This window comes from Mastigoproctus giganteus, chromosome 13 (assembly GCF_048544385.1).
Source record: "Mastigoproctus giganteus isolate SK-2022 chromosome 13, ASM4854438v1, whole genome shotgun sequence".
Taxonomy (NCBI): domain Eukaryota; kingdom Metazoa; phylum Arthropoda; class Arachnida; order Uropygi; family Thelyphonidae; genus Mastigoproctus; species Mastigoproctus giganteus.
The window spans coordinates 60508329-60532896 of NC_143587.1; the positions used below are offsets into that span (position 1 = coordinate 60508329).

A 24568-nucleotide genomic window follows, 5' to 3' on the forward strand; every position below is an offset into this window, starting at 1 on the left:
ATTCAACATCACGTAAAACATTAACAATATTGGAGAATCTTTGGAGTGAAATCAAATGTTTAACGTTGGATGTAGTTTGTAGAAAATATGGATGTAAATATCTTTATTTTCCAAGGCTCTGTTGAACAAACAGCTGTAATAATGCATATTGCTGAACTTTCACAAGATATGGCTTTCAATGAGGTCGAAGATGTAGATGACAGAGTTGTTAAATTTGCATTATGCTGCTCTTTCAAATGAAGTCTTACTTTAATTGAAAAGAACGATAATAGCTCCGAATTATAAGGAAGAATAAGATTGTGAAAGACAGATCACTCTCCGGTGAAATTTCAACTACAAAGCCAAGCGAGTTTTCACTTTTACGATGCGTACTCAGTTAGTTATTGAAGGGCTGGTGCATGGATTCGCTATTTTTTTATCAGAGTACTGAATCAATGTACTGAGTGTTGCAGGGAAATTTATAGGCAGAGTTAAAGTTCTAGTACTATGCAAAGTGCAGTCGCCAAATTGTTTGGAAACAGTCCATTATCGACACCAAGCACAAGCACAAGGTGTCGATAATGGACTGTCGATAAGTGGAACACAATGATATAATGCATGCATGCAGGAAAAGCAATGAGGCTGCTTCCAATACAGACTCAAAATAAATCCATGCAATAATTTCGTATTTTTGGTGAGATTTTAACGATATTTTCTCTTGTTTTTAGTTTAATTTTATAATATTGGTTATAAGTAAATATTCCGATTTTTGTAAGGTTTTATACATGTGCAGTTATCGCAAAACAATACTTTAGAAACTGAACTACAGATGAAAGTTTTTAATTATTTCATAAACAAATTGATTAAATCAATGAACCCGTTTTAAACTGATGTAGATTTTTGGAAAACTAATACTTTGCACAGAAGATCTTTTGAGAGACTCATTTTCTAAACTTGATGTATCTATTGAAGTTTTAAACCCATTGGTGAAACGTATAATGATATTTCTACACTGTATTTATTTTTATGTAACATGTATGTATTTTGTAGGCAATAAATTGAATAATGTATATATAGTCTTCTATGCATTACAGTTAATTCCAGGTATTATTAAGCAATTCTATTGTGTAGGATTTTTTGTAATACTTTTACAAAATAAAACAAATTCACTAAAAGACTACAGCTCATATGGTTTAATCAGTATTAATCATAGTCCAAATGAATTCATTATAACTGCATAGGTTTACCCGAAGCAAAAGTCTAGTAAAAGCCGAAAATTTTAAGTCCTGAATTCGAAAAATAATTCTTTCATTATAATGAATTCACGCACTGCTGGATTTATTTATGGCAAACTTTTCTACTCTAGTAATGTTCTTACTCTTCTGGAATTTGATTTTATTAGCAGACAGCCGAAGCCTTTAAAATCAAAAGGATGACTAAAGGGTCCAATACCCTATAGCAAGAAGTTGTCATCTGCTCGAAATCCACATTTCAGAACGTACCACAAATAAATAAACTACGACCTGGGACCCAGCCATTGAACAGTTCATTGACATTGGGAAGAACAGTTGTTGATTAAGTTAATTTACTAATAGATAAACTGATCGCTTTTAGAAATAATTTCATTAAGTCCCTATTTATGAGTTACTAATTATACGTTTCTGTCAGAAGACAGTCATATTTAAATACAAAGTACAGCATAAGGGTAGACGTAACCACAGGGATACGTACCAACTGTGAAGTGCTACACTTAGGGTGCTACAAAATGAAAAAGACCTGGGAGTAATTGTGCAGACAGATATGAAATTTTCAGAGCAGTGCAAACAGGCGGTTAGAATAGGTCAAGTGGTATGGTTAATGATATACAGGAATTTTGCTGGTAGGAAAAAGGAGTTGATTATCCCTTTCTATAAGGCAATGGTTAGGACACGCCTTGAGTACTGCGTACAGGTCTGGTGGCTCATTTTTCGACGGGTGAAGAGTTGCTTGAACTAGTACAAAGAAGGGCAACAAGATTTTTGGGGGTTCTCTTCCCAAGAAAGACTTAAGTTCTACGAACTGCAGGCGTCTGATTGAGGTGTATGAAGATTTGAATGGATTGGGGGGCCCAAATCTGAAAGGATCCTTCCTCTGGCTCAGATTAACAACGTGAGGGGCCATAAATTCAAATTGAGGAAAGACAATTGTAGAATGAATATATGTGCGGAAATATGCTTTTGTCCAGCCAGCGGGTAGTTGATTGCTGGAACAATTTGATAGCTTAAATAAATTCAAGCAGGAACTGCACAAAGGTTTACACGAATTGGATATGTGATTTTTTTTTTTTTTTTGTTGTTTTTCTTTTGACTGAGGCTACATAAGCTTACTTTCTTGCATCTGATGCCTCCTCTACTGCTGCTATTACTGTTTAATGATTTGGAAATTCCTAACATTTTATTGCCATTAACTATTGCTAAAGCTAATCCTACATTGCTGAAAACTGTAAACTGAACTACGTATATTTTAAAATATTCTGCCCCATCCCAAAAAAAAAATCCTGTTCAGAATGGACAATCGATTCACGAAAATAGCTGAACCGATTAACCCGCGCAACATTACAGAGAGAAGATATTAACATTTTAAAAGCCAAAAGCGCAGACTAACATATAATTTAATGTTATTTTATTTATGTTAAATTTTTATTTTATTTTATTTATGTTAAATTTTTATTTTATTTAATTAACATGAAATTATTTTTTTAATTAACATTAATTTATTTTATGTTAATTTAATGTTATTTTATTTTCATTATTTCAGTATTTTTTTAATTAATGTTAAGTTATTTTATTTAATTAACATTAAATTATTTTATGCTAAATTGATACTATTTTATTTTCATTATTTTGCCTACATTAATTTTCCACTTTGCCATTCTCAAGATAATTTAATTAATTGAAATTCATTATTGTTCCTTAATTTTTTATAGTTATATTACTTCAATTTCCGGAATAGATTTGGGTCAATTTGTTTTCCTGGTTATGATGTTTAATTCTCTAATGGAATTACCCATAATCCCTTGTTAATTCCCTCAGGGATTACTATAACCTCTGGAATCTATGTTTTCTCAAAGAGCCTATTATTCTCAACTCAATTTGGCAACCAATCAGGATGCTCATTGTCGATATCCTTTCAAACAGCCTATTAATCCCAATCCCGATTTTCAACCAATAAGGGCTCATTGACCTATGGTATATATAAGATCGTTATCTTCCTGGATCTACTGATATATTCCTGGATCAGTGATATTGCCGATTTGAGATTCTTTTACTGCCGACTTCTAGTAAGTATTTTATTGTATTTTCTGTAATTTAGCTTTTCTGATCAAATAAGTTAATTTCGATTGTATTTTACTGAGTGCAATTTGGTTCATAAATTACATTTAGATCGTACAAATAATGTTTCTATTCTTTGTTTAAATAACCAAAAATTTGTTATTTTATCCATTAATAAGTGAACCCATGCACACTTCCAAATTTACAGTACATATTTATAAGCCAGTTTAGTTAATCGAATATTCTGGAAGTTCTTATCATTAAAGGGTGAATAACTAACTGAAAGTTTCTAATCTATTAAAATTTCTTTTATATTATATTATGGATAATGTTAGGGTATAATGTTAAAGTAAAAGAACCCGAATATACCTAAAGTTCCATTTTTAATCCAAATTTCGTTGGGTATCATTTCCAGTGATTATAGAGATATTATATTAATTGCGTTATTTTACTTTTGCTATTCCTATAGCAAAAGTACCATAAAAGCAAGAAACCAATACACGAATTTTGTAAAACTTTCCATCACATCTATCTACAAAATTTCTGAAACATGATAATCTGAAACGTTTTAGAATCCGTTGAGAAAACTGTGGCCAAAATATACTGAACACCTTAAATACCGTTGTTTAAAACTTTAACGAACAGAAAATCCATTTTTCTGATATGTTGATTTACTTTTTAATTTTTCTTATAACGATAGGCAACAGAACCCGAATAGACCTCCGCTATTGTGTTCCTTTTATTTTGAAGTTAATATTCCTTTCACAACTTAACTATTTTCTTAGAAACGTTTTGACTCATATTTTATGTTAGATTTCTTAAGTATTCATAGTTTTTCCGAATATTTTTATCGGTAAAGTAAGAACATTAAAGTTGTCTTAAATCTTTCCCCCTCTAAACCGTTAAGTTTTGTATGTATTTAAAGACAGGCGCATTTCGAGTTTTGGCAACTTCTGATATTTCTCTCGTGAAAGGTATTTTTATTTTTCTATAATTAGGCATTAAAATATGACTAAAGGGGATTTTTCTGGTTTATATTATTAACTTTTTTTAAAAATTCACTGAAGTTATTAAGAATCTTGTTACTTTTTTGCAATAAAATATTATGGTTTAAAAACCAGCAGGTATATATAAATAGGAGGTATATTGATTTTTATTATTAAAATTACTGAATGAGTTATAGAAGTAAACTAAAGTAGTATCGACCGTCAAATATCCTTATACCAGTATTCTTTTGCATTTTCAAAATGCAGAAGGAGAAATATACCAAGTCCAGTGTTTGTTAAACACTGTTTCGGTCCTTCGTCAGATATACACGCAGATACCTAATTTAAAAACTTGGTAGCTTACCGAACTAGAGATTCTTCCTCAAAAAATACCGCTTTGCATCCAATTTTTGTTGCATACGCTTTCAGGAAGAAATCTTTTCCTTCTGCTTTAATTTATGATTAGTGCAACCCAGTTACAAACCCTTGTATTTATTATAGCATTAAAGCTTAATTGGCATCAGTTATACAAGTGCTGGTCAACCCGTTTTGAAATACGGACCATTTTTTTTTTACTTAATTTGAAAACCGCTGACTATTTCAATTTTTGTAATTGAGGTCATGGACCACAAAAAAAATTATAATCGTGTGCACATATACTTTATATAATAATAACGTTTTTTAATGGTTGTAACAGGCATACACTATTAGCAACTTTAACCATATTGCTTTATGAGACCAACTAATTCGGCCACATTGGGGAAAGAGCCCATAAAATTCCTTACGGAAGTCGAACCTGGTTTTTCCCCTCGGTGCGTGGAGGATGATACCTATATCCACTTGCCATGAGTGCCAGAAACGTTTTTTGTAGTACAATAATATATACCCATACTCTCAATTTCTGTGGATAACAAGGCTGGGAACCACTACTTTACAGCAATTATATAATTTACTTAAGAGGACGGGTTCAAATCCGTGCTGTTTTTGTATTCTCTGTCTTGTGAATCCCTCTCGGCCCCACGTCTAGCCTTTCTTTGATGCACTGGTTGCCTATCAATGTTAAAAGCCCCATAACCGAATTACAGACTGGGTTAACCGAATCATTCATCGCTGGCTCAATTGCATCGCCATCAAAGTAATTTTTAATTTCCCTTTCGAATTTTAGAAAAAAAATTATTGTTAAAGTAGTAAATAAATTATCCTAGAGTTTATCGAGGATGGAAGTGAAAGTTTCGACTCCTAAATCTGCTAACGTAAATTAAACAAAACTCGATTCTCGTTTTATTGTTTCTGGAGGTCTTGACTTATGCATGATTAAAGATAATTTGCAATTCTGGTTTTATTAAACGTTCTTAGAATTTTTATACTTTTCTATTCTGTATAAGCTGCTGACTAGAAGTGGACTCCATTCATGGCTTCACTTTCGAAGAATATGCTTATCTAATCGTGGACACGTTGTCCTCAATGATTTGTACATGCACCTGCATTGTGTTCTTCTCTTTGCCAACCAACATTACACATCAAAATGCACTTACTTGGGAAGTGTTCACTCAATAGTTCAATACAATTTTTTTTAAAAAAAAGATATGAGACTTTTAGAATTCTACGAAAAGACTCATTTCTTTTTATAAAAAACTAACGAATACAATGAACGCTTTAAAATGTTATTGCTTATAATTTATTTCGATAAAAGACTTGAAAAAGCTTTTTATAATGGTAATGAAAACTTTTAATTTCATTTAAAAAAGATATTGTTTTAAGTGAACAAAGTATTAATCAGCTTTACTAACAGTTCGGTTATTTTTTTCTTTTATTCTAGAGATAAGAATTTGGATTTGCCTTTGGTGTTGTAACTTTTCGGAAAGATGCCTGCGATTATCGAAATTCCTCTCAGAGATTCAGACGAAGTAATCGAGATACGTAGTGATAAACTTCCAGAGGGCACGGAAGTATTGGAAATTCTTCGACACGAAGAGGCTCCCCTTCGTTCATGGATTGATCTTGCTATTGAATACCATCGCCAAGGAAAACAAGAGGAATTCAGGGACATATTGGAAGCTTCAAGAAGGGATGCAGGCTTAATATATGTGGATGTTCAAAATGACCAGATGCGATCCCTGGATATTCTGGCCGCTTACTATGTACAGCAAGCAAATAAGGAAAGAAACAGAGAGAAAAAAATAGAGCTCTTTAGAAAAGCAACGTTGCTTTACTCTGCAGCTGACAAGATCATAATGTATGATAAACAACACCTTCTGGGACGAGCTTACTTTTGTTTTCTGGAAGGAGACAAGATGGAACAAGCTGAGACGCAATTTAATTTTGTCCTCGCTCATACCCCTGACAGCGTTCCAGCTTTGCTCGGAAAAGCTTGTATATTATTTAACAAGAAAGATTACACAGGAGCTCTTGCGTTTTACAAAAGAGTCCTTCGCACCAATCCTAAATGTCCGGCTGAAGTGAGAATAGGAATTGGACACTGCTTTTACAAAATAGGGAATCATTATAAAGCAAGGTTGGCCTTTGAACGAGCCCTACAGTTAGATCCAAGATGCTTAGGAGCCTTAGTAAGTTTGGCTGTCATGCAATTGAATGAAATGACACGAAAAAGCATTAGAAATGGAGTACAGATGCTAGCTGAAGCATATAGCGTTGACTCCAAGGATCCGGTGACACTTAATCATTTGGCTAATCATTTTTTCTTTAAAAATGAATATGCTAAGGCACAACAGCTTGCACTCCATGCTTTCCATAATACTGAAAACACAGCTATGAGAGCCGAGAGTTGCTTTCAACTAGCCAGGATTTTCCATGCTCAAGAAGATTATGATCACGCTTTTCAGTATTATTATCAAGCAATCAAATTCGCCCCCTCATTCTTGCTTCCTTACTATGGAATGGGACAGATGCATTTATACAAAGGAGATAAAGCAAAATGCCTCTCGATGTTTTGAGAAAGTTCTTCGAGCTGAACCTGGTAATTATGAAAGCATGAAGATCTTAGGATCCCTGTATGCACAGTCTGCATGCCCATCTAAGCGTGACCAAGCAAAGACTTATCTGACCGCGGTAACAGAACGCTTTCCAAATGATGTCGAAGCATGGATTGAACTGGCTCAACTTCACCAAAATTCAGATACCGAAGGCGCCTTGTCGGCGTACATAACAGCTATTCGCATATTACAAGAGGAAGTAAGAGCTGATGTTCCACCAGAAATTCTCAACAATGTTGCTGCGCTTCTTTACAGTTTAGGAAATCTTAAAGATGCTAAGCAATACTATGAAGCATCATTGAAGAGGTCTCACATCGAAAGCCACCAGGACCGGCCCTATTATAATTGCATTTCACTGACAACATTCTATAACCTAGCCCGTCTGTACGAGACTCTCCTTGAATTTGATAAGGCTGAAAGGATTTACAAAAACATAATCAGAAAGCATCCTCGCTATGTCGACTGTTACCTTCGCTTGGGGTGTATGGCTAGAGACAGAGGACAGACATACGAAGCGACAGACTGGTATAAAGAAGCGCTGTCCATTAACCAGGATCATCCTGATGCATGGTCACTAATTGGTAACCTTCACCTAGCAAAACAGGAATGGGGTCCATCTCAAAGGAAATTCGAACGTGTTCTTGGACAAAAGGAGACAAGCAATGACACTTACTCTTTGATTGCCTTAGGTAATGTCTGGTTGGCGACTCTTCACTATCCAAAACGTGACAAAGAAAAGGAGAAAAGACATCAAGACAGAGCGTTATCAATATATGAACGAGTTTTACATACAGATCCAAGCAATGTATGGGCTGCTAATGGAATTGGAGCTGTCTTAGCCCATAAAGGCTACTTCCCAGAGTCCAGAGATATATTTGCCCAGGTTCGAGAAGCAACAGCTGATTTTTGTGATGTCTGGATGAATATCGCGCATATTTACGTGGAACAGAAACAATATGCTGCTGCTATTCAGATGTACGAGAGTTGCTTGAAGAAGTTCTTCAAATATTATGATGCGGAAATCCTCATGTATCTGGCTAGAGCTTACTTCAAATGCGGCAAACTGAAGGAATGTAAACGTACATTATTAAAGGCAAGAATGGTCAATCCTCACGATACTGTTTTGGTGTATAACATTGCTCTGGTACTTCAGCTAATGGCAACACAAACATTGGAGAGCGATAAGAGTAACTTGAAGGCAGTTCTTTGTTCCGTAAATGAACTGAAATTATCACGGAGGTATTTCCATTATCTGAGCATTCATGGAGAGAGAATGAAATACAATCTTGCTCAGGCTGCAGTGGAAGTAAGGAGATGTCAAGACTTGTTAAGTCAAGCACAGTACCATGCTGCACGAGCGCGTCGGTTCGACGAAGAAGAGAGAGAATTTCGACAGAAACAAGAACGGGAACGAGAAGCACTTCGTCAAAAATTGATGGAAGAACAAAAACGTGCCGAAGAACTGCAGTTCCGGCAGAAGCAAGAATTAATTAAGAAAAGACAGGCTTTCATAGAAAAAAACAAAAGTAAGCTGGTATTTTCTAACGTGGCTGAAGAAAAGTCCCGTAAAAATGGCAAGAGTAAGAAGACTCAAAATGATTTGAAGGGTGGTTCTGACGAAAACGAAGAACCAAAGAAAAAGAGACGGAAGAAGGATGCCGGTGGTTCAAAAGACTGCCGGAAGCAAAAGAGGAAACCAACAAAGAAAGCTAAGAAAATAGCTGCAAAAGATGCCAACTTATCTGGTAAACAAAAAAGGCGAGTAGTATCAAAAGCTTTCATTTCGTCAAGTGAGGATTCAGACAGCGACAAAGAAAACAATGTAGAAGTGCCACAGAAGAAACCGACTGGAAACCTAAGAAGTGGGTTGGTTCATACAGTGAATCTGAAGAAAGCCAGTACCTAAAGGAAACGGCAATGGATTGTGTGATACAGTCGGATGCCCAGCTCACTTCAAAAAAGAAAAGCATTCTAAAGTTCAGATGAGGTAGTGCGAAAGGAATGATATTGTTCAACGTTCCGATCTATCAATGTTCTCAATTCTGTGTTTCTACAGCACTATAATTCCAGATATTCATATGAAGAACGAAAGTGATGAATGTTCTACTGAAGAAATCGACGATTAATATTCTTACTCGGGAAAGAAAAATTTAAAGCTATGAAAGTTCTGAAAGAGAATTTCCTATCCTGTTAAAAAATAATTCTATTGTAGTGTGTTTTGATTTGGCATAAGAAATAAAAGTTTCTTTCTTCATTTAAATCTGTGTTTTGTCTGTCAAATTGGTGTAATTATTTTAGTTCATTACAATGCAGGTATATCTAAAAATATATAGAAATCTAAAGATCTATCAATATATAAACATAAATACAATAATTAGTTTGGATAATTTCTTAAATTGAAATAATAATTTTTTTTTTTTTTTAACGAAAACACCAGAGTAATTAGAACCTCTGTACTTTGTACCGGCATGGGTTAGAGGTTGGGAAGACAAAAGAAGATATTTGTTGACATTAGCATGATCTCCATAGTGTACTGTTGTTGTTATTTTTATTGTTAAATTTGTTGGTGCATCAGCAACCTGGACGATCACTAACCTCAGGGACACACTGTTCTGAATTGAAGGCACCTTGAGCAACTGGATATTGTGTTCCTCGACATTAACTTCGACATGAATTATGTGCCATACTGGGCAACTACTTTAAAATCTCTGGCCACATCCTAGTTCTCTTTAGGAAACTCATTCCAGCGGCCTATGCATCAGAACCATAATCACTGCATTCTCTGCTCCAGGGGGCTCTCCCGAGGGGGGGGGGTCTCTTCGCCGCATCTTTAGAACCTTTCCTAACAAATCATACTAATTTTACCACTTACGCAGATGATATTAAGTTCTTCCTCATCACAAAATGCTCCCAGTCTATTACTGCGAGCACCAGCCGATGGCTACATCAACCGGAAAATTATGTTCATGCCATTGGGTCTCCATTTACAGAAAGAAAACTTTACAACTCTCTATCACCAAGAAGAAAAATACCCGCGATGCGAACATCATTATAGCGAACTCCCCAGTTAAAAAAAGTCATTCCTTATAAAAAGCCAGATTAACCTACAACTTCCATAACGCGCACCTTCTTATCAAATATAATCTTCGATGCATAATCCCAATTCCTTTATATGCCTACACTATATGGTCCTCAGCATCCTCATCATACCAATCCAGGTTTCTTTCCCTGGAATACTGGGTTTTGAAATAGCTAAATAGGGTTCCCGTGCTAAGACCTACCATCTTTCGTAATCACCTGCCCGGTAAGCAGTGAAGACCGTCTCTTGGACGGAAACATCTGGCCAGTAGGATCGCTTGTGAAATCATCCAGAGAAAGTGCTGGCAAGCTCACATTTATGAACAACGAAGCGAACTGCCCAATAGCAGTCAGCAAACAACTCAACTGACGAAAACGAATCTAATGGAATCATTATTTTCCTGCAAAATATAAGAAGTATTTTGAATAAGCTGCACACACTTCAAAGTGTATTGCTTAACTCGGAGGATGATTGCATATGTTTAGTAGAAACATGACTCCAAAATAACAGGTACATTGATGCCCTTGCTCACTCCTCAGGTTACTATTGCCTTGCAAATGGAAGAGATTATAAATGAGTAGCCCGGGTAATGATTCTGTTCAAAAAAGAATTCACGATAGTCAGCGAACATGAATCGGAAAATTTCGAGGCTATCATTGCCATTTTTGGAACAGAAATGAATAGATTTCAATTATGCTTAATATATCTACCCCCAGAGCATATTAAAATAAACACGACTTTTTACACAGCTTGCCTCAAACGTGAGATCGAATACAGATACACTAGTAATGGGGGTCCTCAATTTGCCATTACCAAAACATCGGGAGGCAAAAAGTGAATTGGACGGTACAATGGAAGCCTTAAATATGAACCAATTGAATACACCAGCAACAAGAGGAACTCAGGGCCTGGATTTGACTTACTACAACCCTTCAGATATAAGGTTGAAGGAGAACGTTATGAAATTCGCCTCAGATTATCGACCACTCTCATTATGAAGCCATCGAGGCATCCGACAATCTGTAGGCATTCCAAAATGAATAAAAATGGTAATCTTTTGAACAAAATATATCAAAAATGACGACATTGTAAAACACCTTGCCGAATACAACTAGCAAAATCTTTACCTCTCGAACACCGATACTACCTTAACAACTCTCACAATCACTTTTACATATAGCGCATGAAGGAGCTTCTAAGGAACTAAAAGTGTCAGAGAGGACAAACCCTTTTTTGAAAATTATTTTCAAAAAAAAAAAAAAAATTGTACAGGAAATTGAAAAGAACAGGGCATCCAGAGGACCACATCTGGTACAAGCATGAGAGATCACATTTCATGAAGGCTACGAAACAGGCACACCTTGAAATGATTATAACAAAATTAAAAAATGGGCAAAGAATTGCCAACAAAAAAAGCTACATGCATAAAATTTCTGAGAAAACCTTTAAAGATTGGGCTGGATGTAATCAAGAAAATTAAAGACATTATGACACTAATTAAATTGTGACTAATAAAGAAGATTTGAAGGAAATCAGTATCAGCAGAGACAACTTAAAAAGAGCAATCAACACCCTCCCAAATAAAGCTACAATTGGGCCAGACAAATTCCCACTTTTTATGATTAAAATATGTAGCTCTTTCATCATCGATATATTATTACACGTATTTCAGAGAATAATGGTGGAAGAGGATTTCTCGAAGCTGTGGAAAAGCTAATATTAAAACCTATCTCCACAAAAAAAAACCTAAATCTGTAAAAGATTTCAGACCAATCGCTGTTGGATGCTCTTTGCAAAAAATCTTCGAAAAAATAAATCTGGACATCATCATCCAACATTGCTTCAAACACAGCCCTAAATACCTGCACTCAGTACTACCTCAGAGATGGAACATCACCAACCTCATGGGAACACTACTATGGATCCAGCGATCGCTAAATAACAAGCAACAAGTGGATGTCGTTTTTCTAGATGTGGCAGCCGCATTCCACAACATATCCATCCCAGCACTAATAGTTATTTTGAGGGACTAATTCCTCATTACGGGAAATGTCCTCCATTTGTTTACGAACACTCTTCTGCGCAGACAAATCACAGTAACAAACGGTAACGTGTGCATTACATACCAAGTCGATAAAGGAGTCCACAAGGCGGCGTATTGTCTGCTACACACTTTGCCATAGCCCTCGAACCCTTCTTAGCTGAAAACAGGAAGCAATTCATCACATATGCGGACGATATGAAATTATTTATTACCTCAGAAGACCAGAAATCTGCCAACTGGTTAACGCCAAAAAAAAAAGAACTACAAAAATACCTCGAATCTATCGGGCTACACCTAAATGAAGACAAGACTGCTCAAATGACCACCGCAAATAAAATAAAGTATTCAATAATAATAAAAAGTCGTCCGAGGGGCATGCTGTATGAAGCAGTGTAATTATTGTATAGGGCGTATTCATGTTAAGAACATACCCAGATCCTTGACATAACGTGGCTTCGACAATGCTCCCGCATACACACTGCTTGGATTCACTCCAGTTACTTTTTGCCAGAGTAGAAGTAGCAAGATTATTCCCTAGCTGATTTGGAAGTCTCCTCCTAGATGGTTACCAATAGGTTCGTTTCGGTGCAAGATCTAGCTGCCGGCCCGCGAACATCAGTACACATGTGAACCCTCGAAATATAAGGAAGTCTGGATCTCTCCAAGTCGTTCATTTTAACCTCAAAAGACATCAAGGGATAGTTGACCGAAACTTTGCTCCGGAGAGTAAACATGTGTTCCACTACATCAAGCCTCGAATAAGCAAAGTGGTGGTATTGCACCAGTTCATGATCGTCATCTACTACCTAGATCGAGGAGTTCATTCTCGAAATACGGTTTTCAATAAAATGTTCAAAACTCTTTTTAAACTGGAATACGCTTTTTAGAGGTTCTTTTCCAGAAATATTAATCTTTTTTTTCTCCCAAAAAAAAACAAAATACCGATAGATGCTATGCCCTGTTAATACGAAGAAATAAAAATCCCAGCAAGTTATAATATCAAAAATGAAATAATACTTGACCGTATATAATGTCAGATTTAAAAAATTCCAAAAATTATTATTATGATTAGTTACTTTTTTAATCGACTGTTTCTGTTTAATTTTTATTGTTTAGTTATGTATCAGTATATTCCCTTCTCTCTCGGCTAACTCGAAATCTGTGATCTCCAAAAAATAAAAAAGTAAATAATCATAATAATAATTTTTGGAATTTTTTAAATCTAACATTATATACGGTCAAGTATTATTTCATTTTTCATTGTCTCGCATATGCATCTTCTTTTTCTTCCCACGTTCATATCATATGGGGTCGGCATTCCGTTCCTTAATTCTCTTCCTCCATTCCTTTCTAACCAGGGATTCCTCTCTCCTCCATACTCTCTCTCTTTGAAATCCTCTGCCACCTTTTCCTTCCATCTCAACTTAGATCTCCTCCTCTTCCTCTTCCCTATCACCTCGTCCCTAGATACTCCTCACTTCTTCGTTCCACATGACCAAGTCACCTCAACCTAGATTCCTGTATTTTGTTACTCAGAGCCCCCACCTTAACCGTAACTGTAATGTAGTCATTTTTAACCTGTCCTTCCTCGTCACACCACACATCCATCTTAGTATCCTCATCTCCGCCACTTCCATCTTCTTCTAATGGGCCCTAGTAATCGCCCATGTCTCAGCACCGTACATCAATGCTGGTCTAACCACAGTTTTATACACACTTCCCTTCATTCTACAATTAACTTTCTTATCACACAGCACCCCCACTCATCTTTCTCCAGTTCAACCATCCATATTGCACTTTGTGCTGTATTTCTGCACTAAATCCTCCATCACCCTCAACGTTCGATCGCAGATAATTAAATTTCGAAACAGATGGTAGCTTTTCCTCCTGCAGTTTTATAGAACTCTCAACTTCTCCATTAAATACCATATATTCTGTCTTTGGTCTACCTATCCTCATGCCTCTATCTTCCAAAGCTTTCCTCCGTTCCTCCAATTTGTTCTCTGCCTTTCCTTGGGATGATTCGCACAGTACAATATCATCCGCGAACAGCATACTCCATGGTGCTCTACTCTTCACTTCTTTCACCAACACATCCATTACCATATCAAACAGATATGGGCTGAGAACTGATCGCTGGTGTAGACAAACGGGTGAGACGAGTGGAGCAACCGACAGAGCTGCAATTATTGGATGAAATTGGCCTACGAATTGCTTTGCGGGAAACCTTAAATCGCTTCGGTAGTGAAAGAGGACAATATTTTCGTTTTGCCATAAAAGTAAATCTTCGACGTTTACTGCAGACTGAATATTGGATTATGGGCGGTATGATCAAAACTGTTCCTCATTTTTTTTTATCAGCTTTATACAATACGTGCACCGGGTTGCTCTAGAAATTATCGAATTCTACCATTTATGTGTTAATGACCAGCAAGATTGAAGAAAGTTACAAATGGTTTCTTTCAAGATTTGAATGATTTTGCCGAATGAAAAGAAATTGAACTGAAGCCACAGACAATATTAACTGATAGAGAATTAGCTGCAATAAACGCTTATAAAAGTGAATTTCTTGATGCGTTGAACAAAGTTTGTTTCTTCCACTTCGGGGAGCGTGGTTGATTCAAGCGAGTGGATTGGCATCGAGATGCCAATCCACTCGCTTGGATCTAACGAAGAGTTTTACGTTGATGCTGGGCCATTTGTTTGCCTTGGCGTCTATTCTGTCTGATGAAATTCTAGAAGCATTTAAAGTCCAGAAGCCCCATTTCGCAAGGAAAAAAAAAAGATAATGATGTCATTGAGTTGTTCGAAAACAAATATATTTGTTTCCACCAATTTGTTGTCTGTGTATAACTCCATAGAACTAGGATTTCCACGTACCCAAAATATCGTTGAAGCTTGGCACAGAAGATAACATAATTGGACGACTGTACATTAGCATCTGTTATATCATCGAAGAATTTCAGAAAGAACAGCGGCAGGTACAGATGACTAAGTTGAATGCATGGTGAACCATTTCCAGCACCGAAAAAGGCAAAAATCGATCGAGAAGCGAGAATTTTGATGATTGTGAATGACCGTGGAAATCGATCTGTGATGAATTACCTTCGCCCAATTGTTCATAATGTTTCATTCTAATTAATAATATTGTTAAATTAAGTTAATTTAGGTTTTAGTAAATTACAATTATATATGTTATTCATAAATATTATATTTATTTATGTAATTTCTCAAAAAACGTGCAATTGTAATGTATGTGTTTCACACAAACCGAAAACCAGTGTAAATATAAAAATAACGAATAAAATTAAGTTTTAAATTTACATTTGAGGCCCTTTTTCTAATTATTGCCATATGCACAAGTAGAATATTTTAATATGAAGTGAATATGAAAGAATGGGAGATCGAAATAAACATATTTAAACGCAATGAATGAAGTACAACTGGAAAAAAACTATAAATAAATAATTTCTTACAAATGTACAAGTTAATGGAATTGCATCATTTCTGTACATAGCCATAGAGTTAAAGACAAAATCGCGGATAACGGTATTTATCTCTTGGTCGAACGTTAGCTGAAGCCTTAGCTTTAAATCTTAACAAAGCCTTAAAATCTTTCATTATTTATCAAAAATTAATAGTAAAATTATAATTTACCCGAATACAGATTTTGAAAAAATATTGGGTTTTTGAGCATCCCCGATTGATCTAAAAGTAAAAACCTTCGATGACGCAACTGAAGGTACAGTAATATTCTGTGAAATTTCCCTGTGAAATGAAAAATTACCTTCAGATTAAATCTACATGTCCCTGCGATAACCAAAACTAACGAGCATGGAATTGCTATTACAAATGAGAAAAAAAGTCTCATCGTCAACTTTAACGAGCGAACCCATCTGAACTCTCATTAGAAATGAAATCATCGGAATATTTGATTTGCAAGTCATTGCCAAAATCATATCATATGAAGGCTGCCTTGGATATCATCATTGATACAAAGTTAAGTTTCAGTCGGCAAAACATTAATGCAGCATGGAAAGGCCAAAGATATGTGGATAACTGTGTGGAACAGGAAACAGTATCTATGAACACAGTAAAATAATCATTAACTATCCAACTCTGCATTCTAATATATGGCTCTGATATCAATGATCACGAAATTTGCAGTCAATAATAACGAAATTCCACAACTATCAGATTACAGTAGTTTAAATTTAATGATGTTCATAAGTTTACTGCGTTTCATTTAGATTCAAGGATTTTTCTGGTGCACTGAAGATCGAGATCTGAGTATTCGACTTGAAGGCTTGAGCTAATGTTCAACCTAGAAATAAATACCGTTATCCGCGAATTTGTCTTTTAGCAATCAGAACTTTCAATTGCTGAAATAAATACACTACGTCCTTAATCACGATTGAAAGTCTTCTATCCGCCAAACAAGTCCACAATTTTCCAAATTTATTGCATTTTGTATATATGTATATATATATATATTTTTAATAGATTTGCGTATAAACACAATGCTGTACATTCGTTGGTACGAAAAATGTTTTGAACTTCCCTTCGCTCGTTTACAGTTGATATTTGTGCATTTATTTGTTTCGAAAATTAATTTTTATTGATATTAATATCTCTGGGCTGTATCGTTTCATATCATTGTACCAAAGTCAGGAAAGCCATTAGTAGAAATATGTAGACGATTAAAGTTGATCTCGTGTAGGTGAGAAAGGTATAAACTTTTAGAAAATACTATTTAATTTATAAGATCTTTGGAATTTCTGTGTCGTCCATTCGGTCTCATTCTACAAAGAGGAATTACAATCTCGTTTCATGAGTGCAGTTTTGGGCTCCTTAACTGGTTAAATCTCCGAGCCAAATTTCCCTACACGGGAAGTTTAACACTAAAAGTGTTAGACTATTTAACATTTCAAATTTTGAAATGTTAAATAGTCTAAATATTTAAACACATACAACGTTTGGAACAGCTGTTAAATCGACTATTAGTGTATTAACAGAAGAAGAATTATACCTGGATCCCTCACTTAGAGCGATTTTACTTTTGTTTTGTTTTGGTTTTCAAAAGAGGAACTTTTTCGTCGAGCGGGGATATAATTTCCGGTTTGCATGCTGTATCTGTCAAGGAACTTATTACGAAAATCTCAATGTTCCCGAAATATGAATCAAAATGGAGATTTTTCTGCATTTGACTTCATATATATATGCCTTTCGTTACTTAATTTCTGTGTCAGTCTTTGATCATATGTCACGCATTGAAAATTACTAGTTACGTTTTTTGCTCTACATATTTTAAAGCAATTTTTCGTTCATTATGTATTCAAAAAGACCATCTTCAACTCTTTATGCTGCTAAGAGGAAATGTATTAATTTAGAACCGAAATTGTAGCGCTTAAGCTTGAAAAGGGTCATCAATGTCGCTAATTTAATGGAATTGGATGAGTCTATTATGCATGCTATAAGGATATATAAAGACGAAATAAAGAAGTTTTATTATAACCCAGAAGTAGTGTGAGTATTTCTTTTAAATGAATGCCCAGAAGAGCTTTTATTTCTCGCAAGGAAAAGTCCACACTTGAGTTTAAGCTGGCACAAGAAATCCTTACCATTTGCTCTTTTTTTTTTTTAAATCAGATGTGAAAGAGGATTTTAAGTTGAAATTCATGATAGTATATCACAGAGAAAATTCAAGGACTCATATATAAAGATCTCCCTTACTGTTGCGTGACGATCAAATAAGATGGTGGGGAAAAGATCGAAGATTGGATTACTTCTTATTTTTACCTTGCTGGAGAGAAATATTCAAAAAATAAAATCCCACACAATGTGTTGTTACTTCTCGCCAAAGCCTCACGTTAACCCATTCAACTTAGACGAAAATCCGATAAAATTAGAGTGAATTTCTCCCAACTTATAACAGTAGCCTTGATTTGATCTATGGATCAAGGCGAAATATACACATTTGAGGAGACCGATTTAAAGAAATCCAATTCTTTCACAAGGAAAAGAATTCTCACCACAAAATTCAACATCACGTAAAACATTAACAATATTGGAGAATCTTTGGAGTGAAATCAAATGTTTAACGTTGGATGTAGTTTGTAGAAAATATGGATGTAAATATCTTTATTTTCCAAGGCTCTGTTGAACAAACAGCTGTAATAATGCATATTGCTGAACTTTCACAAGATATGGCTTTCAATGAGGTCGAAGATGTAGATGACAGAGTTGTTAAATTTGCATTATGCTGCTCTTTCAAATGAAGTCTTACTTTAATTGAAAAGAACGATAATAGCTCCGAATTATAAGGAAGAATAAGATTGTGAAAGACAGATCACTCTCCGGTGAAATTTCAACTACAAAGCCAAGCGAGTTTTCACTTTTACGATGCGTACTCAGTTAGTTATTGAAGGGCTGGTGCATGGATTCGCTATTTTTTTATCAGAGTACTGAATCAATGTACTGAGTGTTGCAGGGAAATTTATAGGCAGAGTTAAAGTTCTAGTACTATGCAAAGTGCAGTCGCCAAATTGTTTGGAAACAGTCCATTATCGACACCAAGCACAAGCACAAGGTGTCGATAATGGACTGTCGATAAGTGGAACACAATGATATAATGCATGCATGCAGGAAAAGCAATGAGGCTGCTTCCAATACAGACTCAAAATAAATCCATGCAATAATTTCGTATTTTTGGTGAGATTTTAACGATATTTTCTCTTGTTTTTAGTTTAATTTTATAATATTGGTTATAAGTAAATATTCCGATTTTTGTAAGGTTTTATACATGTGCAGTTATCGCAAAACAATACTTTAGAAACTGAACTACAGATGAAAGTTTTTAATTATTTCATAAACAAATTGATTAAATCAATGAACCCGTTTTAAACTGATGTAGATTTTTGGAAAACTAATACTTTGCACAGAAGATCTTTTGAGAGACTCATTTTCTAAACTTGATGTATCTATTGAAGTTTTAAACCCATTGGTGAAACGTATAATGATATTTCTACACTGTATTTATTTTTATGTAACATGTATGTATTTTGTAGGCAATAAATTGAATAATGTATATATAGTCTTCTATGCATTACAGTTAATTCCAGGTATTATTAAGCAATTCTATTGTGTAGGATTTTTTGTAATACTTTTACAAAATAAAACAAATTCACTAAAAGACTACAGCTCATATGGTTTAATCAGTATTAATCATAGTCCAAATGAATTCATTATAACTGCATAGGTTTACCCGAAGCAAAAGTCTAGTAAAAGCCGAAAATTTTAAGTCCTGAATTCGAAAAATAATTCTTTCATTATAATGAATTCACGCACTGCTGGATTTATTTATGGCAAACTTTTCTACTCTAGTAATGTTCTTACTCTTCTGGAATTTGATTTTATTAGCAGACAGCCGAAGCCTTTAAAATCAAAAGGATGACTAAAGGGTCCAATACCCTATAGCAAGAAGTTGTCATCTGCTCGAAATCCACATTTCAGAACGTACCACAAATAAATAAACTACGACCTGGGACCCAGCCATTGAACAGTTCATTGACATTGGGAAGAACAGTTGTTGATTAAGTTAATTTACTAATAGATAAACTGATCGCTTTTAGAAATAATTTCATTAAGTCCCTATTTATGAGTTACTAATTATACGTTTCTGTCAGAAGACAGTCATATTTAAATACAAAGTACAGCATAAGGGTAGACGTAACCACAGGGATACGTACCAACTGTGAAGTGCTACACTTAGGGTGCTACAAAATGAAAAAGACCTGGGAGTAATTGTGCAGACAGATATGAAATTTTCAGAGCAGTGCAAACAGGCGGTTAGAATAGGTCAAGTGGTATGGTTAATGATATACAGGAATTTTGCTGGTAGGAAAAAGGAGTTGATTATCCCTTTCTATAAGGCAATGGTTAGGACACGCCTTGAGTACTGCGTACAGGTCTGGTGGCTCATTTTTCGACGGGTGAAGAGTTGCTTGAACTAGTACAAAGAAGGGCAACAAGATTTTTGGGGGTTCTCTTCCCAAGAAAGACTTAAGTTCTACGAACTGCAGGCGTCTGATTGAGGTGTATGAAGATTTGAATGGATTGGGGGGCCCAAATCTGAAAGGATCCTTCCTCTGGCTCAGATTAACAACGTGAGGGGCCATAAATTCAAATTGAGGAAAGACAATTGTAGAATGAATATATGTGCGGAAATATGCTTTTGTCCAGCCAGCGGGTAGTTGATTGCTGGAACAATTTGATAGCTTAAATAAATTCAAGCAGGAACTGCACAAAGGTTTACACGAATTGGATATGTGATTTTTTTTTTTTTTTTGTTGTTTTTCTTTTGACTGAGGCTACATAAGCTTACTTTCTTGCATCTGATGCCTCCTCTACTGCTGCTATTACTGTTTAATGATTTGGAAATTCCTAACATTTTATTGCCATTAACTATTGCTAAAGCTAATCCTACATTGCTGAAAACTGTAAACTGAACTACGTATATTTTAAAATATTCTGCCCCATCCCAAAAAAAAAATCCTGTTCAGAATGGACAATCGATTCACGAAAATAGCTGAACCGATTAACCCGCGCAACATTACAGAGAGAAGATATTAACATTTTAAAAGCCAAAAGCGCAGACTAACATATAATTTAATGTTATTTTATTTATGTTAAATTTTTATTTTATTTTATTTATGTTAAATTTTTATTTTATTTAATTAACATGAAATTATTTTTTTAATTAACATTAATTTATTTTATGTTAATTTAATGTTATTTTATTTTCATTATTTCAGTATTTTTTTAATTAATGTTAAGTTATTTTATTTAATTAACATTAAATTATTTTATGCTAAATTGATACTATTTTATTTTCATTATTTTGCCTACATTAATTTTCCACTTTGCCATTCTCAAGATAATTTAATTAATTGAAATTCATTATTGTTCCTTAATTTTTTATAGTTATATTACTTCAATTTCCGGAATAGATTTGGGTCAATTTGTTTTCCTGGTTATGATGTTTAATTCTCTAATGGAATTACCCATAATCCCTTGTTAATTCCCTCAGGGATTACTATAACCTCTGGAATCTATGTTTTCTCAAAGAGCCTATTATTCTCAACTCAATTTGGCAACCAATCAGGATGCTCATTGTCGATATCCTTTCAAACAGCCTATTAATCCCAATCCCGATTTTCAACCAATAAGGGCTCATTGACCTATGGTATATATAAGATCGTTATCTTCCTGGATCTACTGATATATTCCTGGATCAGTGATATTGCCGATTTGAGATTCTTTTACTGCCGACTTCTAGTAAGTATTTTATTGTATTTTCTGTAATTTAGCTTTTCTGATCAAATAAGTTAATTTCGATTGTATTTTACTGAGTGCAATTTGGTTCATAAATTACATTTAGATCGTACAAATAATGTTTCTATTCTTTGTTTAAATAACCAAAAATTTGTTATTTTATCCATTAATAAGTGAACCCATGCACACTTCCAAATTTACAGTACATATTTATAAGCCAGTTTAGTTAATCGAATATTCTGGAAGTTCTTATCATTAAAGGGTGAATAACTAACTGAAAGTTTCTAATCTATTAAAATTTCTTTTATATTATATTATGGATAATGTTAGGGTATAATGTTAAAGTAAAAGAACCCGAATATACCTAAAGTTCCATTTTTAATCCAAATTTCGTTGGGTATCATTTCCAGTGATTATAGAGATATTATATTAATTGCGTTATTTTACTTTTGCTATTCTTATAGCAAAAGTACCATAAAAGCAAGAAACCAATACACGAATTTTGTAAAACTTTCCATTACATCTATCTACAAAATTTCGGAAACATTATAATCTAAAACTTTTTAGAATCCGTTGAGAAAACTGTGGCCAAAATATACTGAACACCTTAAATACCGTTGTGTAAAACTTTAACGAACAGAAAATCCATTTTTCTAATATGTTGATTTATTTTTAATTTTTCTTATAACGATAGGCAACAGAACCCGAATAGAACTCCGCTATTGTGTTCCTTTTATTTTGAAGTTAATATTCCTTTCACAACTTAACTATTTTTTTAGAAACGTTTTGACTCATATTTTATGTTAGATTTCTTAAGTATTCATAGTTTTTCCGAATATTTTTATCGGTAAAGTAAGAACATTAAAGTTGTCTTAAATCTTTCCCCCTCTAAACCGTTAAGTTTTGTATGTATTTAAAGACAGGCGCATTTCGAGTTTTGGAAACTTCTGATATTTCTCTCGTGAAAGGTATTTTTATTTTTCTATAATTAGGCATTAAAATATGACTAAAGGGGATTTTTCTGGTTTATATTATTAACTTTTTTTAAAAATTCACTGAAGTTATTAAGAATCTTGTTACTTTTTGCAATAAAATATTATGGTTTAAAAACCAGCAGGTATATATAAATAGGAGGTATATTGATTTTTATTATTAAAATTACTGAATGAGCTATAGAAGTAAACTAAAGTAGTATCGACCGTCAAATATCCTTATACCAGTATTCTTTTGCATTTTCAAAATGCAGAAGGAGAAATATACCAAGTCCAGTGTTTGTTAAACACTGTTTCGGTCCTTCGTCAGATATACACGCAGATACCTAATTTAAAAACTTGGTAGCTTACCGAACTAGAGATTCTTCCTCAAAAAATACCGCTTGGCATCCAATTTTTGTTGAATACGCTTGCAGGAAGAAATCTTTTCCTTCTGCTTTAATTTATGATTAGTGCAACCCAGTTACAAACCCTTGTATTTATTATAGCATTAAAGCTTAATTGGCATCAGTTATACAAGTGCTGGTCAACCCGTTTTTAAATACGGACCATTTTTTTTTACTTAATTTGAAAACCGCTGACTATTTCAATTTTTGTAATTGAGGTCATGGACCACAAAAAAAATTATAATCGTGTGCACATATACTTTATATAATAATAATGTTTTTTAATGGTTGTAACAGGCATACACTATTAGCAACTTTAACCATATTGCTTTATGAGACCAACTAATTCGGCCAAATTGGGGAAAGAGCCCATAAAATTCCTTACGGAAGTCGAACCTGGTTTTTCCCCTCGGTGCGTGGAGGATGATACCTATATCCACTTGCCATGAGTGCCAGAAACGTTTTTTGTAGTACAATAATATATACCCATACTCTCAATTTCTGTGGATAACAAGGCTGGGAACCACTACTTTACAGCAATTATATAATTTACTTAAGAGGACGGGTTCAAATCCGTGCTGTTTTTGTATTCTCTGTCTTGTGAATCCCTCTCGGCCCCACGTCTAGCCTTTCTTTGATGCACTAGTTGCCTATCAATGTTAAAAGCCCCATAACCGAATTATAGACTGGGTTAACCGAATCATTCATCGCTGGCTCAATTGCATCGCCATCAAAGTAAATTTTAATTTCCCTTTCGAATTTTAGAAAAAAAATTATTGTTAAAGTAGTAAATAAATTATCCTAGAGTTTATCGAGGATGGAAGTGAAAGTTTCGACTCCTAAATCTGCTAACGTAAATTAAACAAAACTCGATTCTCGTTTTATTGTTTCTGGAGGTCTTGACTTATGAATGATTAAAGATAATTTGCAATTCTGGTTTTATTAAACGTTCTTAGAATTTTTATACTTTTCTATTCTGTATAAGCTGCTGACTAGAAGTGGACTCCATTCATGGCTTCACTTTCGAAGAATATGCTTATCTAATCGTGGACACGTTGTCCTCAATGATTTGTACGTGCACCAGCATTGTGTTCTTCTCTTTGCCAACCAACATTACACATCAAAATGCACTTACCTAGGAAGTGTTCACTCAATAGTTCAATACAATTTTTTTTAAAAAAAAGATATGAGACTTTTAGAATTCTACGAAAAGACTCATTTCTTTTTTAAAAAAACTAACGAATACAATGAACGCTTTAAAATGTTATTGCTTATAATTTATGTCGATAAAAGACTTGAAAAAGCTTTTTATAATGGTAATGAAAACTTTTAATTTCATTTAAAAAAGATATTGTTTTAAGTGAACAAAGTATTAATCAGCTTTACTAACAGTTCGCTTATTTTTTTCTTTTATTCTAGAGATAAGAATTTGGATTTGCCTTTGGTGTTGTAACTTTTCGGAAAG

The 24568-nt window shown here is 34.3% G+C and overlaps 1 pseudogene; it reads left to right on the plus strand.

The window, feature by feature from the left end:
• The first annotated feature begins 6141 nt into the window (after window positions 1-6141).
• On the plus strand, window positions 6142-9175 carry LOC150076098 (RNA polymerase-associated protein CTR9 homolog pseudogene; annotated as a pseudogene).
• Window positions 9176-24568: the final 15393 nt, after the last annotated feature.